This window comes from Pterocles gutturalis, unplaced genomic scaffold (genome assembly GCF_000699245.1).
Source record: "Pterocles gutturalis isolate BGI_N339 unplaced genomic scaffold, ASM69924v1 scaffold5920, whole genome shotgun sequence".
Classification (NCBI taxonomy): Eukaryota; Metazoa; Chordata; class Aves; order Pterocliformes; family Pteroclidae; genus Pterocles; species Pterocles gutturalis.
Genome location: NW_010140666.1, coordinates 1,080 through 14,201, shown reverse-complemented (window position 1 = coordinate 14,201; position 13,122 = coordinate 1,080). Strand labels below are relative to the sequence as shown.

Below are 13,122 nucleotides of genomic sequence, written 5' to 3'. Positions count from 1 at the left end.
TTCAGAGCTTTGTAAGTCAAAAGGATACTCTGCTGCTCTTCAGCAATGAGACAATAGATGTCAGAGATGTATAGCTTTGTGGCATTTTGTGGCTTTTTTTAAACATTTGGTCTTTAGCACAGCATCCCCATAATCATACTCACATAGTCTTCTATGATTTCTTTGATGCCAGCAACTGTCAAAATAAATAGCAATGGCACCAAGGTGGTATATCTTCCTGTTGGAGAGACATCTGGAATTTGCTGTGAACAGAGGAAGAAAGAGATATCCATTTTATTTCTATTTAAAATCCGTTTCTAGTAAATTTACAACTTGAGGCAAAGCTCTCAGAAAAGAGAACACAGAGCTTTCTGATTTGTGCCTAACTCACATCCAATTTCAGTAGGCAAACTAGCGTTCAGTAGGTTTGAAGAAACTACCACCGTAAAGTTAGAAGATAAAGTTGTTGTACATGTGTTTTATTCTATTTCTCATCTCTTCACGAGAAAAGCATTTAAATGGTGTAATTTACCCAGAAGCAGTGATAATCTGGACTATCCAAACAGTCAGCAGTTTCACAGGAATCCACAAATGCTTTTCTCAGTATGGGCAATAGCTCCATGTTTTACAATATTACTACTTGTTCTCACTTAGGAATAAAAGTAGTTTGATTTTTCATAGTACATCAAAAAAAGTCTAAGTTGCCTTCTAATTTCAATTATTAAGTACATACCTCATTAATCTTACTATTAAAATATATAACAATTTCTTCACAGTTAAGCATAACAACTGAAGCAACTTTTGCTACATTACAATGTTATTTTATAATCAAGGCAAACCAATAAAACAATACCTGCAGTAAGGCAATGAAGAGGAAGAATGCATTTGCAGCTTTTCTTATCTGCTCATACAGGAATCGAGGTAGAAATGTCACCACACTGTACTTGGCTGTGCTGCAGGTTAGAAGATTTTTTTTTTAGTACTTTGCCAGAATATCATACAGGGATTATGACCAAAGAGTTTCAAGTAGGCTTCTAAAAGCCAGTATTAGAAAGTGATCCAAAGACCACACAGTAAAGACATACAGAGAATATGGAGGAAATAAGTTGCCTGTGTTATGAGAGACAGCTGTACTGAAAAAAAAGAGGTGCCACATAGACCCAGAAGGCTGACAGTCCCACCTTAATCACTGGTACCTTTATTATTGGATGAACTATCAGATAATTTATTATCCATCCAAACTTCAGCACCATGAACAGGCAATCTTTCACCTCACTTCCAACCACTTGATCAAGTGCTCACCCCTCATCAAAATATGGAATTTAAATGCTAGGGGAGGCAGAGATGAATATGGGAGAAATGAGAAATTTCGCAGTACCATTTTTTAAATGCCTTATTTCCCTGTTCAGAACCACTGCACACTCAGTTCTGAATAATCCTCCAGAAATATGCACTTTTCCAGATTAATATTTTCTGTGTATTTTTACTAAGTAGTTATATTACTGTTTCTTCTACCTTAAAACAAAAGTATACTGCACTAACTAATGTCAATAACGTATGCAATTTCTTGTCCTCCTCACATGAAGCCCATGATGGGCACAAATACAACTTCAGGAAAATAGTGTCCAAGATATAAGATTATTTAACCATTGAACTTTTAAATGAGCTGAATAAGCCATACCCATACTGTCAAGTTACCAAAACCAACCTGAAAGAGATCAAGACTCCTGATTTTTCAAAGTCTTGGCTCTCTGAACACATCAGTTACAACCCAGTCACCCACATGCCTTCTTGAGACAATGCAAGGAAACTCAACATGCTGCAGAACTTGTCTAAGCTGTATGAGTGACTGAGTCTATCCAGTAGCATGTAGTGTTCCATTATATGAGGAAAAAATATTTTTAGAGTAGAAAGAGGAATTCTGCCTTACTCTCCACCATTGAATTAGCACAGCACCTTCTCCCACTGTTAACTACTAGCCATCAGCATGAGTTGGAGTTGTAAGAATTGAGTGCTTGCAGCTGTAGTTCGGGTGTCTTCCCCCAGACACTGAATGCAAGCTCTGCAAGAACCAGTCAACCTGTAGCAGGAGTTTTGTTTGCATTTTGGGGCATTGTTTTGTTTGGTTTGTTTTGGGGGTTTGTTTGTTTTAAAGAAGTCTTATGTTTCCAAGGAACCTAGAACCCTAAGATACTCCTCTCAAGAAAGAGGAAAAACTGTTTCCTGAAGTACTAATAACACAACTCTCTGAACACATGCAAGATGCTGTTTTACTGGTTTCCTAGAAGCATTAAAAGCACCTCTCCATTAAGCCTGGTCCTCTATGAGAAACGCTTTTCTGGTTCTGTCCCACTAATAAGCCTTCCAGATCAATTGAAATCCATAGCATAACCATTCACAAATCATGAAGGACTACAATAATCAAATGCTTTATCTATATGATCTGCCTTTCACAATTGACTGCTATGCATGAAACTCTTCCCACAACTTTGATCCACACACAGTTAAGTTCAGTGGAGTTCTCTTATACTTACGTTTGTACATACAAGGTTAGAGAACTGCATTCTCCAAGACCACTTACTTGCTTTAACCATTTTCTTCTCCCTCTCATCTTCCCCACCCCCAACTCTAAGCCATCTAATGAGATACTGCTGCATCTTCCAGACTCAAATAGTAACAAGGTACAATATGGCACAATTTGTTACACAAAGCTCTGTTTTGGACACTAGAGCAGGGCAAGTTCAACAAAATGATCAATTAAAAACCAATTAAGATCCCATCTTAGCACCTAGTTTCCTCTTCAAGCAACTACAAGGTTTGATGCAAATCAGTTATTGCTTTAACTCAACATTTTAAAAAAAGCAACATGACAGCATTTCTGGCACTACAGCCTGTAGACTTTCTATTGCTACTACTGCTCAGCAGTCATGTATTCACATACTCAAAGTGATCTTTTATAGACATTTCAAGTGGCTGAACTTCATAGATTATACCAACTAAGCCAACTAAGTGAAAAATCCAGGTTTAAAGCATTTAGCATAGTATATTTATTGTACAAATGAAGAGAAGTTACTTCCTTGAGGTGCTATTAATTTCTTCCAACTAAGTTTTTTTTTTTTTGTTTTAAGCCACATTCACTTGGTCTCCTTCCTTTAGTACAGATAATAATGAAACACAGGTCTCAAATACCTTGTGACTTAAAGAATATGGGTTAATCAAGTTTAGACCCACAAGTGAATTCCCCAAGCAATACTAATTGGAAACCAAGCACTGGCATATTTTTATATCAAAATAGTACTCCCCTGGATACCAGATTGCTACGACTATATTAAAGCAAGAATTTGTCTGACTACAGTCAAGCTGAAACATTTATTAACAACATTGTACCATTTACCAACTTGACAGCTAACTGGTCCAAACAATATTCTTACTCTAACAATCACGTTAATGCAAACACAATAAGGCTCTTTCAAATGAGCTTTATACATAGTAAGTCACTCCACACATTTTGACATGACAGATGCCTTCAGAAAATAGTGTCAGTTCTAATTAGAGGGGCACTTTTGGCTGTTACCATGCTGACCAGGAAAAATAATCATGTGTACGTATAAAAAGCAGGTGTATGTTATTATTCAAAAAGAAACTTCTCCGGAAAAACTAAGACTAAGCTGTGGAGGAGTATTTGATTACTTTGGCTCTGAAGAACAGCTCTCTAAAGGACAAATGGAATACTTGCAAATTAAAAAGCTTTCAGCTCCCTCCCAACAGACATTGTAGATGACAAAGCTCAGAAAAGTTAAAACCTACAGGTGGACAGGTAGAAAATTCAGGCAGCTCACTCATAGCACAGTCTTGGTCACTAAACAAATATCTGCAAAGCGAAGGGGCTCTGACCAGCCCCAATCAGAGCCATATTACCTTCAAAAGAGTGCCTGATACCCAATTCCAAGGACACCAAGTATGCAGCTCACAGAACAGGTTGTGGTGGGGAGCACATGCAGGAAACCAAACAAGAACTGCTTTATCCTAAAGCAACAGCTGTTAACTATGCAAAACCTGCTTAACTACAGAAGCTCGATGTTTAAACAGGTGTGCAAACATAAGAGATGCCTCCTCTATATCTGCAACTTAAATCATCTAAGTCATCTTTTGAATTACACTACTGCCTAAGTCAGGAGGAACTCTACCAAACCCTGTTAAATCGGTTTGGATACACCTCAAAGTCTGGCCCCACTGTTTCTAGGGCATTGCAAAGATTTTTCTGAAAGCAAACACTGTATAATTTGAAAAAAGTTACTGTCATTCATATACGTTAACTCACTACTGTGCTACTTAAGTATCAAGGATCAGTTATTTTGATAACACTCAAATTAAAAGTAGCAAACAGTATGCTGAGAAACTCAGTAGTAGTTCTCCAGTATAGTTTCTCCATTTATTAACATGGAATATTCGCATGACAACTCCCATAGTTGCTATTTTCCTTGTTTCCCTGAAATTTTTCACGAAGTCAAGTTTTACTCTACAGAATTATCCTTGAAGAGGCAAAGGCTTCCAGTAACAGAGGCAGAGAGATTACTTCCTCAAAAAGCACGTGTGCTGGCAATGTGCAGCTGAACACAGCTCTACATTTTCCCAGTCAGCCATCTAAAGCACTTCCACCTCTTCCTTCAGAATTCAGACTGACAACTCCAAAATGAACTTGACCTTCAGGCTAATCATGGTAAAGAAAACAGGACCTCCTTGAAACACATGTGGCCTCATTTCCAGGGGTGCTAAGTACAAACTGTCCTTTCTTAGGCAGCATTCACCCAAAGCTTTCCATTCCACAGTTCACATACTTGAAACACTCTCAAATCTAAGCACCAAAGAATGAGTATTGCTTGATATTAGTGCTTTATAGCACATATCAATTTGCAAAAACAATTCCTAAGAAAGCCAGGTACAGACTTCTGAACCACAACAGAGGGACTGGGTAGTTAAAGTGAATGTTAAGGACTTGAACTCTTCTCTCACCAAACAGCCTTTGTTTCCATTAACACATACAGAAGATCAGATGCCCTCTAACAGAAAAGGAATAAAAAATAATTTTAAAAAATCAAGACGATTTGCTTGAAATAAGGGCTCAAATACTGTCTTCACTGGAACATTGTGTGCATAAGGCCCTGCAGGCATGTGACACTTCTTTTAATGGTAAGATTGACACCAGCTTCAGAGGTTCTGCTGAAGCTCTCAAGTAGAGCAGCAGTATGAGCACAAGCTACCTCCAGACAGTCATCACTGCCGTGAGAGGCACAGCAGCAAGCTTTACATATCTCAAGTGATATTTAACTACATTGATACAAAAACCAACAGGCAATTATTACACTTGGTACAGAGAAAGCTCAGTCATAGAAACACTTTACCAACAAACAACACTGCCATGCAGAATATTGGCTAGGTTACCAGAAATCCAAGTGTCACGAACAGTTTCTGCCTGAACCAATGCAGCCCCCAATTCCATCAGAGAGCCTCACCCTGTCAGACAAATCCTTGAGACTACAGTTCCTGCAGAGGAAGACTCCAGCCAATAAGGGGTTTACCACTCTGTATATGGCCTGTACGCTTCTGCCAGCTAAGGAAAGGGTCTGTGGTGCTTAAATACTCTAGACAGTTTGAGATAGACTGAGTTCCAGTCAGAATAGAGTATTGTAAAAGGAGCAAGACTTGCTCTTGCACAGTAAAAAGTGCAAGACTTGAATCCTACAGGATATTATTACTTAAAGCTTGCCAGGGTAAGGCAAAGAATGAAGAGCCATCATATCAGAATCTCTACCACCCAGCTCTGAAGCTGTCCATAGTTTGAGTGCCTGTTCTGTTTCCATCTTTCTCTACACTCCTCTACAGTTTCTCTATAATTGCAATGACATCTTACACATACACATTCACATATTGTCAAAACATAAAACACGTCAACTTTGTTTAAAGGACATTCTTCTGCCTAGCCACTGAAACATCAAACCCTGAAAGATTTCCCAACAAAGCTGTTGCAATACTGTGGAAGAGGGATAAAACTGTTGTCCTAAAGTACCCAATGCAGGCAATTAAACTGATTGGGAATACTCAAATGTATTAAAATTAATCCTTTTGAACTTCATCAGAATACACTTCTAGAAGTACCCAGTAACTTCTGAAAATCCTTACCAGTGGGTCAGTTTTCATCTCAAGGACCTCATCCCTTCCCCAAATTTCTTAGTGCAAAGATTCCTTCATTTTATAAGATGGGCTCCCACCAGAAGCAACAAAAGGCACCACTGTGTTCGGAAGACTTGTTCTTCCCCTCCTTTGTAACAGGAGGAACTGATCACATCTTAGAATCTGAGCCCTCTTTTCTCAAATCATATGATCTGGGGAGAAAAAGATTGTTTCATACATGCTTAAAAGACTCAAGACATATCAAGCCAGACCACTAAGTCCCCTGCAGGTCAAGTTCCACCAGAACTTGTTTTTTGTGGGCCAGAATGGTTTGGGTCTGCTGTAATAAGACATTGAAGTTATTCTGAAGAAGAGTTTACTTCAAGTTAAATTCAAGACCTCTGTCAGGTAGACAACCAACCACTGAGGTTTAGGAGTGTTTTACACAAGGGATAATGTAAATTAGCACAGACATCTCAAATATATTCTTTCATCATTATTTCATAGTAATGCACATCATTAGTGTTGTGTTCTACACCAAAACATAATAAAAAGGTAGGGTGGTAAGTGCAATATTCATCCATTACCATTGCTTCTGCTGGCAAGTAGTGTTTATCTACCCTAACGCACAAGTTCCATTTCAGGAACAAGATGCCAAGGCTGACAAACCCAGCTCTGATGAGCTACCTGCACTTCCTCAGAAGCTGCATCAGCAATAACCTTGTCTTCAACTGCTTCATTTTGGTTGTTATCCTCATATAGACCATTGTTAAGACCAAAGTACAATGAAATGCATTATGAATGGTTGTCCACTGAAGCACAATTGCCTTAGTACTCTCTAGTTCAGCAAGATAACTCTTAACCATGTAAGGATTTTTCAGAATTTCTAACCTACAGTATCTTGTGCCAAATTGCCCCACTATCAGCATGACTTCCACCATACAGAGACAGTGAAAGAGTGCAAAAACTAATGTAACTGATGTTGCCAAAGCGAGTATTACTCCCACTACAAAGGCCTCCTACAGTAGTGCTCATGACAGTCTTAATACATGAGCCATTAGCACAACTGCTTACACTCAGTTTAACCTAAAAACAAGACCTCATGGTCACATTTAATATAAGTGATAGCATTTTTGCTTTCAAATCCTGTACCACAGAGGCTGTTCCTAAAGCATACAAACAGAAAAGGCCTTTCCATTTGTTCTCTATTCAGGAAGTCCCTAAAGAAAGGGGAACAGACTCCTGGCTATTTTTCAGTACATTAGACAAAGACTGTTTAGGAATAGCACTAAAAGCTCTGTAGGCATGATGTTGTTTCAGCACAGTCTGATATTGTCAGGTCATCACTATAAAAATATGCCCTTGCTAGCAAGTACAACTCAGTAAAACAGAGCTGACTGGAACAGTTAGCCTAGAAATACTACTGTCTAATAAAGCAAGTTTAATACCAGGTTTAGTTACTGTTCAATTCCAAAATGGGCTTCACAGTAAACACACAGCAATGACATGAAGATGACTGAAACATATCAAAACAATTCACATAGGTTAGCTAGTGCCTAGAAGCTAGAGTGCTAACTTCCGTTTTAAAGCCATTATTTAATTCCAAGTGTCACCAGAACTTAAGCACCCATTGTTCTAGTGACAAGCAAGGGGTGGTAGAAAAAAGGAATACTTACATTTCTCTCAAAACTGAACAAATATCTTCACAGTCCACAGAAACTATATGGAAAGCAATTATAACAGTTCTTGAGCTCTACTTAGGTCAACTTTAGATAATTTCTTACTCTTCTACCCTTTTCTACAGACCATCAGCAGTGGGACAGTGAGGTCTATAGCACTGAGCAGAAGGCTATACACATACCTGTAAACAGCAAGAGACTTCAGAACGTGTGATTTATTGTATATGCCACCTTTAATTCCTGAAAGACACCTGCTTTGACCCCATCCTCACTCAACTACACAAAGAATCACCAAAAACATTTAGTCTCTTCCTGTTCACATGTTTCTCTGGACAGAGATCACCAACAGCAGAGGAATAAGTAGAAACACAGAGTCACAAGGGAATACATACTGCTGATTATGAGCCAATATTTATTCAACATTCAACAAATATGTGGGAAAGCAGCTTTGTTTGCATGAAGTCAGGCTGCATTTAAGCTCTGGCTCCAGCATCTGAAAGTTGCTTAAATAGTGACTTCATCTAAAAGAGGAAAAAATCCAGTTTAATTCCCCTGTTGTGTTGCAACTGCTGATGTACAAAATCCATCATGATGCCAAAAAAACCCCCACTATTTTGGGATGCTAGAGAGCTCAGCATGCAGCAGGTGGAAGGACACTAGAACTCTCACATAGGGTTTTTTTCATCCAGACATTTCATCTAGGCAAAACTCAACAGTTTAACACTCCAGGAGCTCTGGCCCTAGGAGTAGCCCACTAAGACCAAAGATGTAGCAACTTCAAAGACATTGGCACAATCCATGAACACAACATCAACACCAGGCATACAATACCAGTTACTTTCACTGAGTTTTAATGGCTAAAAGAATCCTTCCATAACTGTACCCAAGCCTTTTTCATTGATAGATTAGTGTCAGCAACAGCTGCACTGCAGGGAAAATTAAGTTTTTGCTTATTTATGAGAAATATCTAATATTGAGTATTTATTTTCAGTTAAGAACAGTATCTGCCTAAAACTGAAAAGAATTACAGATTAGTTTAATGTATGATTAAACTCATACCATTCAGAATATAATAATCCATCCCTTCTTCAAATAATTCCAAAATGCTTTTCTGCAGTCAGACAAGCAATCTGTTCACATGACAACAGAAGATTAATACAAAATGTAATACAAACACAAGTACAAACAAGCCACAGTGTCCGAACTCTACCAAGAAGAAACTGAGCACAAGTAGGGACAGTTTTACCTGAAGAGTAAAGGTACATTTTAGTGCAAGAGGAATGCTGGTCTACAGTATGAGGTGCAGACAGATGTACTTGCACATAGCAGACTGCCGTTCACATTTTCAATTGCAGATCACAGTGAACACTGCTTGGGATATTCATGTTACAAGGGCCAATACTAATTGGCTAGCAATACTTGCAGTTCCTATTTCAGCAGCAGCGACTCATTAAGCAGCACTGAGAACCTCCACACACATTCAAAAAGCACTGACACCTCTAAATCTCAAGGGGCTTCCACAGTACCTGTTCACAAGCCAAGAAAGCAATGCACTTTGCTTCATTTAATGCAACAGCTGAAATTAAAAGAATTCAGACTGCACCTACAATTTTGTTACTAGCAAGCATCCTGCAGACACTGATGGGACAGTCTGGGACTATAAACAGACTGTTTAACAGAGGTCTTCTGGTGCTTTGTTACAGTCTTCAGCACGCAATTCCTAACAGTGGTGCTTCTGCCTTACGAAATCAAAAATCCCTTCTCATCACTTTGCTTGAGTTTTAAGCGAATACTGAAGGCTTTTTGCTCATTATCTTTTCTGGTAGAATTTAGCTTTTTCCTCTATGCAAGACAAGTCTCTGAACTGATGATTTTCTGTATATCAGGATACACCTTCTGGAACCTCCTTAATAGATCAAGCCACCAAATTCTGTCCTGATGAGCAGCTTTTCAACAAGACTTACGGATTCAAGATCCATTAAAAAGCATACAAGTAGAATTTTGCCCTTCCTGACTGCTGGTCTGCCCCTGACCTCCCGCTCAAGCCACATGCCAAGGCTGAACTTGGAATCCTGATTCAGAGCTAAGTCAGACTTGCACCAGGATGCACTACCAGGGCTCAAATGAAAGAATATTACATAGAGCAACAGTTACAACACCAACTGAAATGTACTTAAAGTTTTGAGACAATGTCCTTGACATTATTTCAGCACTTTTGTGCTTCCTGGATCAAGAGCCCAGAAGTTCCAACTACTTCTGCATCAACATTAACACATGGAACAAGTGAGGTGCTCAAATCACTTAACTGGAAATTTTTATTGCATACACTGGAAGAAAGTTTCCGCACAGTACTCATACATTCAGTACAAGACACTGAGGTCAGAGCAGACTCCAGTATTAATAAGAAACATCAAGGAATCGTATTTACACTTTAAGCAAAATATACCAGTCTCCACCTAATATATATTTGGAAAAGTATCCATGCTGTTAGTTCGGCAGTCTCAGAAGTATTGACACAGCATTCAAACCCCTATCATTGCACCCCATCTGTATTCCTGTATTTTTACAAGGCAACAGGCAAGTTTGTTTTCAAACTATACAATAAAGACTTCTGAGTCACCTCCCCCACCATTCAGGTAGTCACATAAATCAAACTTAGTAATAAAGAGTTATGGTTTAAGTAATCACATAAACTCAGGCAGCAAAAGAAACATTTCCAATCAAAGCCACCATACAAGCTGGCATTTCTGCTAAACAGTTATTTTCACACTGAGCTGATCTGCTACGTAATAAGCACAGAAATAACCATAATCACTCACGCTGAACCAGGCCAACGTGGAAGAGTTAAAGGTTGGAAACATTAATGATCCATTACCATTTTGTGTTTCACACCTGAATTAGAAGTAAAAGTCAGCATCTTAAAGAAGTGCAAAGAAAGCCTTTTCTACAGCACATTGGAAGAAAGGGAAAAGAGCTGGCTGGGGTCTCTGTAGAAGCCTGACTACTGTCTCACACTGTCTGTAGCCAGGGATGTCTTAGGCTTATAACAGCTGTTAGTAGACTTCAATCCCCAAATGTAGAATGCCTGAGAGTAGATTTTAATTATTACCTTGAAGTGGCATAGAGCTGTTTACAGAGTGGCTGGAAGTTTTCAGGACATGAATGTTTCATTTCTTACTAAGCTTAAAGTACAGAAAGGCTCCTATTAAACAGACACATTTGAGTTACATACAGCAAACAAGTCAAAACAGGTACTAGTTACCTTTCATGAAAGCAAACATACTTAATACCACAACTACAGCTGTATTGGACAAAGTAATTATACTTGTTTTGTTTTTCACATATTTCAAAGCTTCTAAAATGCTCCAGCTGAAAACAGATCATCATTTAGGTTTCATTAAATGGTCCAAAGACTTAAACATACACGTTTTCCAAGTGAACACTGTAGGGATGAAAACAGCTTCTAATGCAGGTAAGACAGATAGGTTCCTACAGAAGGCATCACTGCTGCCGCAGCGTAATAAAGAATAGCAACATCCATACGTACACACACGTAAAGGACCAAGATAAATCCAGCCTACAGCACAAGTTTTACAGCACTAAATTTTGAAATCGTTTGTGACAAAGCTCGAAGAGAACAAAAAAAACCCATGTAGCTATTGCTCTACAAATTCTTGTAATATCACTTATTTACACCAGAAAGCTTGCAGAAAGACAAAACTTCTTCCACACCCTCACACTTCAAGACTTTTGGAAGCATTAGTGCCATGTTGCCATCCACAGCTTTTGTAATAGCTGTATATACTATTTCGAAGTGGTATTAGGGAATTATCAATTTTCTTTAAGTCGTCCAAAATTTAAAAAAAAAAATGGTACTAATCACTTTTTCCTTCCGCTCCCACAAACATCAGGAATTCACTTTTAACAGTGCCTCTCTCCCCTAAAAAAGTTGAAAAGCTCCAGATGCTTAGAACATCTTAAACAAAAAGCTACACCACTCAGCTACCTTCCTCCACCCTCTGCATCTCCATATCTTGCTGTATTCTGCTTAGTTTTGAGCAAGCTATTTCATGCTATCCCTTACTTCGGAAAGCTTCCTATGAACATTCACAAATTCACACTGTTGTTCAGAGAATCCTTGATGACTACCAAAAAGGTGACACTCAGAAATTACATGATTTACAACAGTCTGGTTTATTATCTCCTTCAGTTTAGTTTTCCATAACCCCTCAGGTACAGGTTTTTATCTGCTTACACAGTGCGCTGCCGTACACTAATGCTTCCTATGGAGACAATACACCTTCAAATCCAATGACACCGAGAAATCCAGAAGCTGAACACAGTAAGAAAGTTGAAGGGCAATACAGAACTGCTGTTCCTCAAGAGAAACACCAATACGCATAAGCAAGTGAGTAAATAAACCACCACTCGTACTCCATACAAGGCACCCTTACTCAAGTACTATGAGATCAAGTCACCTTTGTCTTGATTCCCACTGGACTGAGTGGAGAAAGCTAATCCAGAGGATGGAGAAAGCACAGCCAAACCTGGTCACCCCTTTAAAAGAAGTCAAAGTTTTCTTACTAAGCAGCAGCAAGTTACTGTAAAGTAAACTTGGTTTCCAAGTGACACTAAGGAGGTAAGATGCCTAATCAGGTAATGCAAACGTCTACTTCCCCACCACACTACCTGCATTTTGTCTTGTCCCTCGCAAACCCATATTCCTCACGACTCAAGTTGCCCTTGTCAGGAGGCAAGGCTGCAAAAAACTACTGAAAAACTTAACAGTTACCAGGGAATAGCTTCCTGGCAGCAAGATGGACATAACAGCTCTCAGATCACTATCACAAAACAGTTCCTGGTAGCAGAGTCACACACTAATTTTGAAAAAGATCAAGCCAGATCAGAACAGAATCCTTTTACAAAAACCTAAACTACAGATTCTGCAAACCCTGTATTCCCTGCTTTCCTTTCTGTTAAGCAGGAGAAGCACATGTAGTCTATCCACAGAAAATGGTCAAACTCAGCTCATCATTAGTTAGGGAAAAATAAAAAAAGTAAGAAAACATCCAATGTTGCTGTCCACATAGAAAAAGCAACACACTAAGAAAAACTGTAATTTTAACTGCTTCTAAACCATAGACTTTCCCCGACAAGTATATAATAAGCCAAAGTTGAGGCAAAATACTGTATAAATAAGTTGCTGCACTACCCAGAACACCAGAATCGTTCCAGAGGATATTCTTAAAACTGCCCTTGATAATACACACAATAAACCAACTAATGTAAATTA

At 38.7% G+C, this 13,122-nt stretch overlaps 1 protein-coding gene across 1 annotated transcript in view; it reads right to left on the bottom strand.

Annotated features, from left to right (window-relative positions):
* ATP8A2 (ATPase, aminophospholipid transporter, class I, type 8A, member 2) overlaps positions 1–13,122 on the bottom strand; it is a gene marked incomplete at its 3' end in the record, with an annotated part of 199,975 nt that overhangs the window by 185,780 nt on the left and 1,073 nt on the right. The window contains exons 2-3 of the mRNA XM_010083758.1: positions 833–932; positions 144–242 (exon numbers count right to left, since the gene is read on the bottom strand). The remainder of the gene's footprint in view (positions 1–143; positions 243–832; positions 933–13,122) is intronic.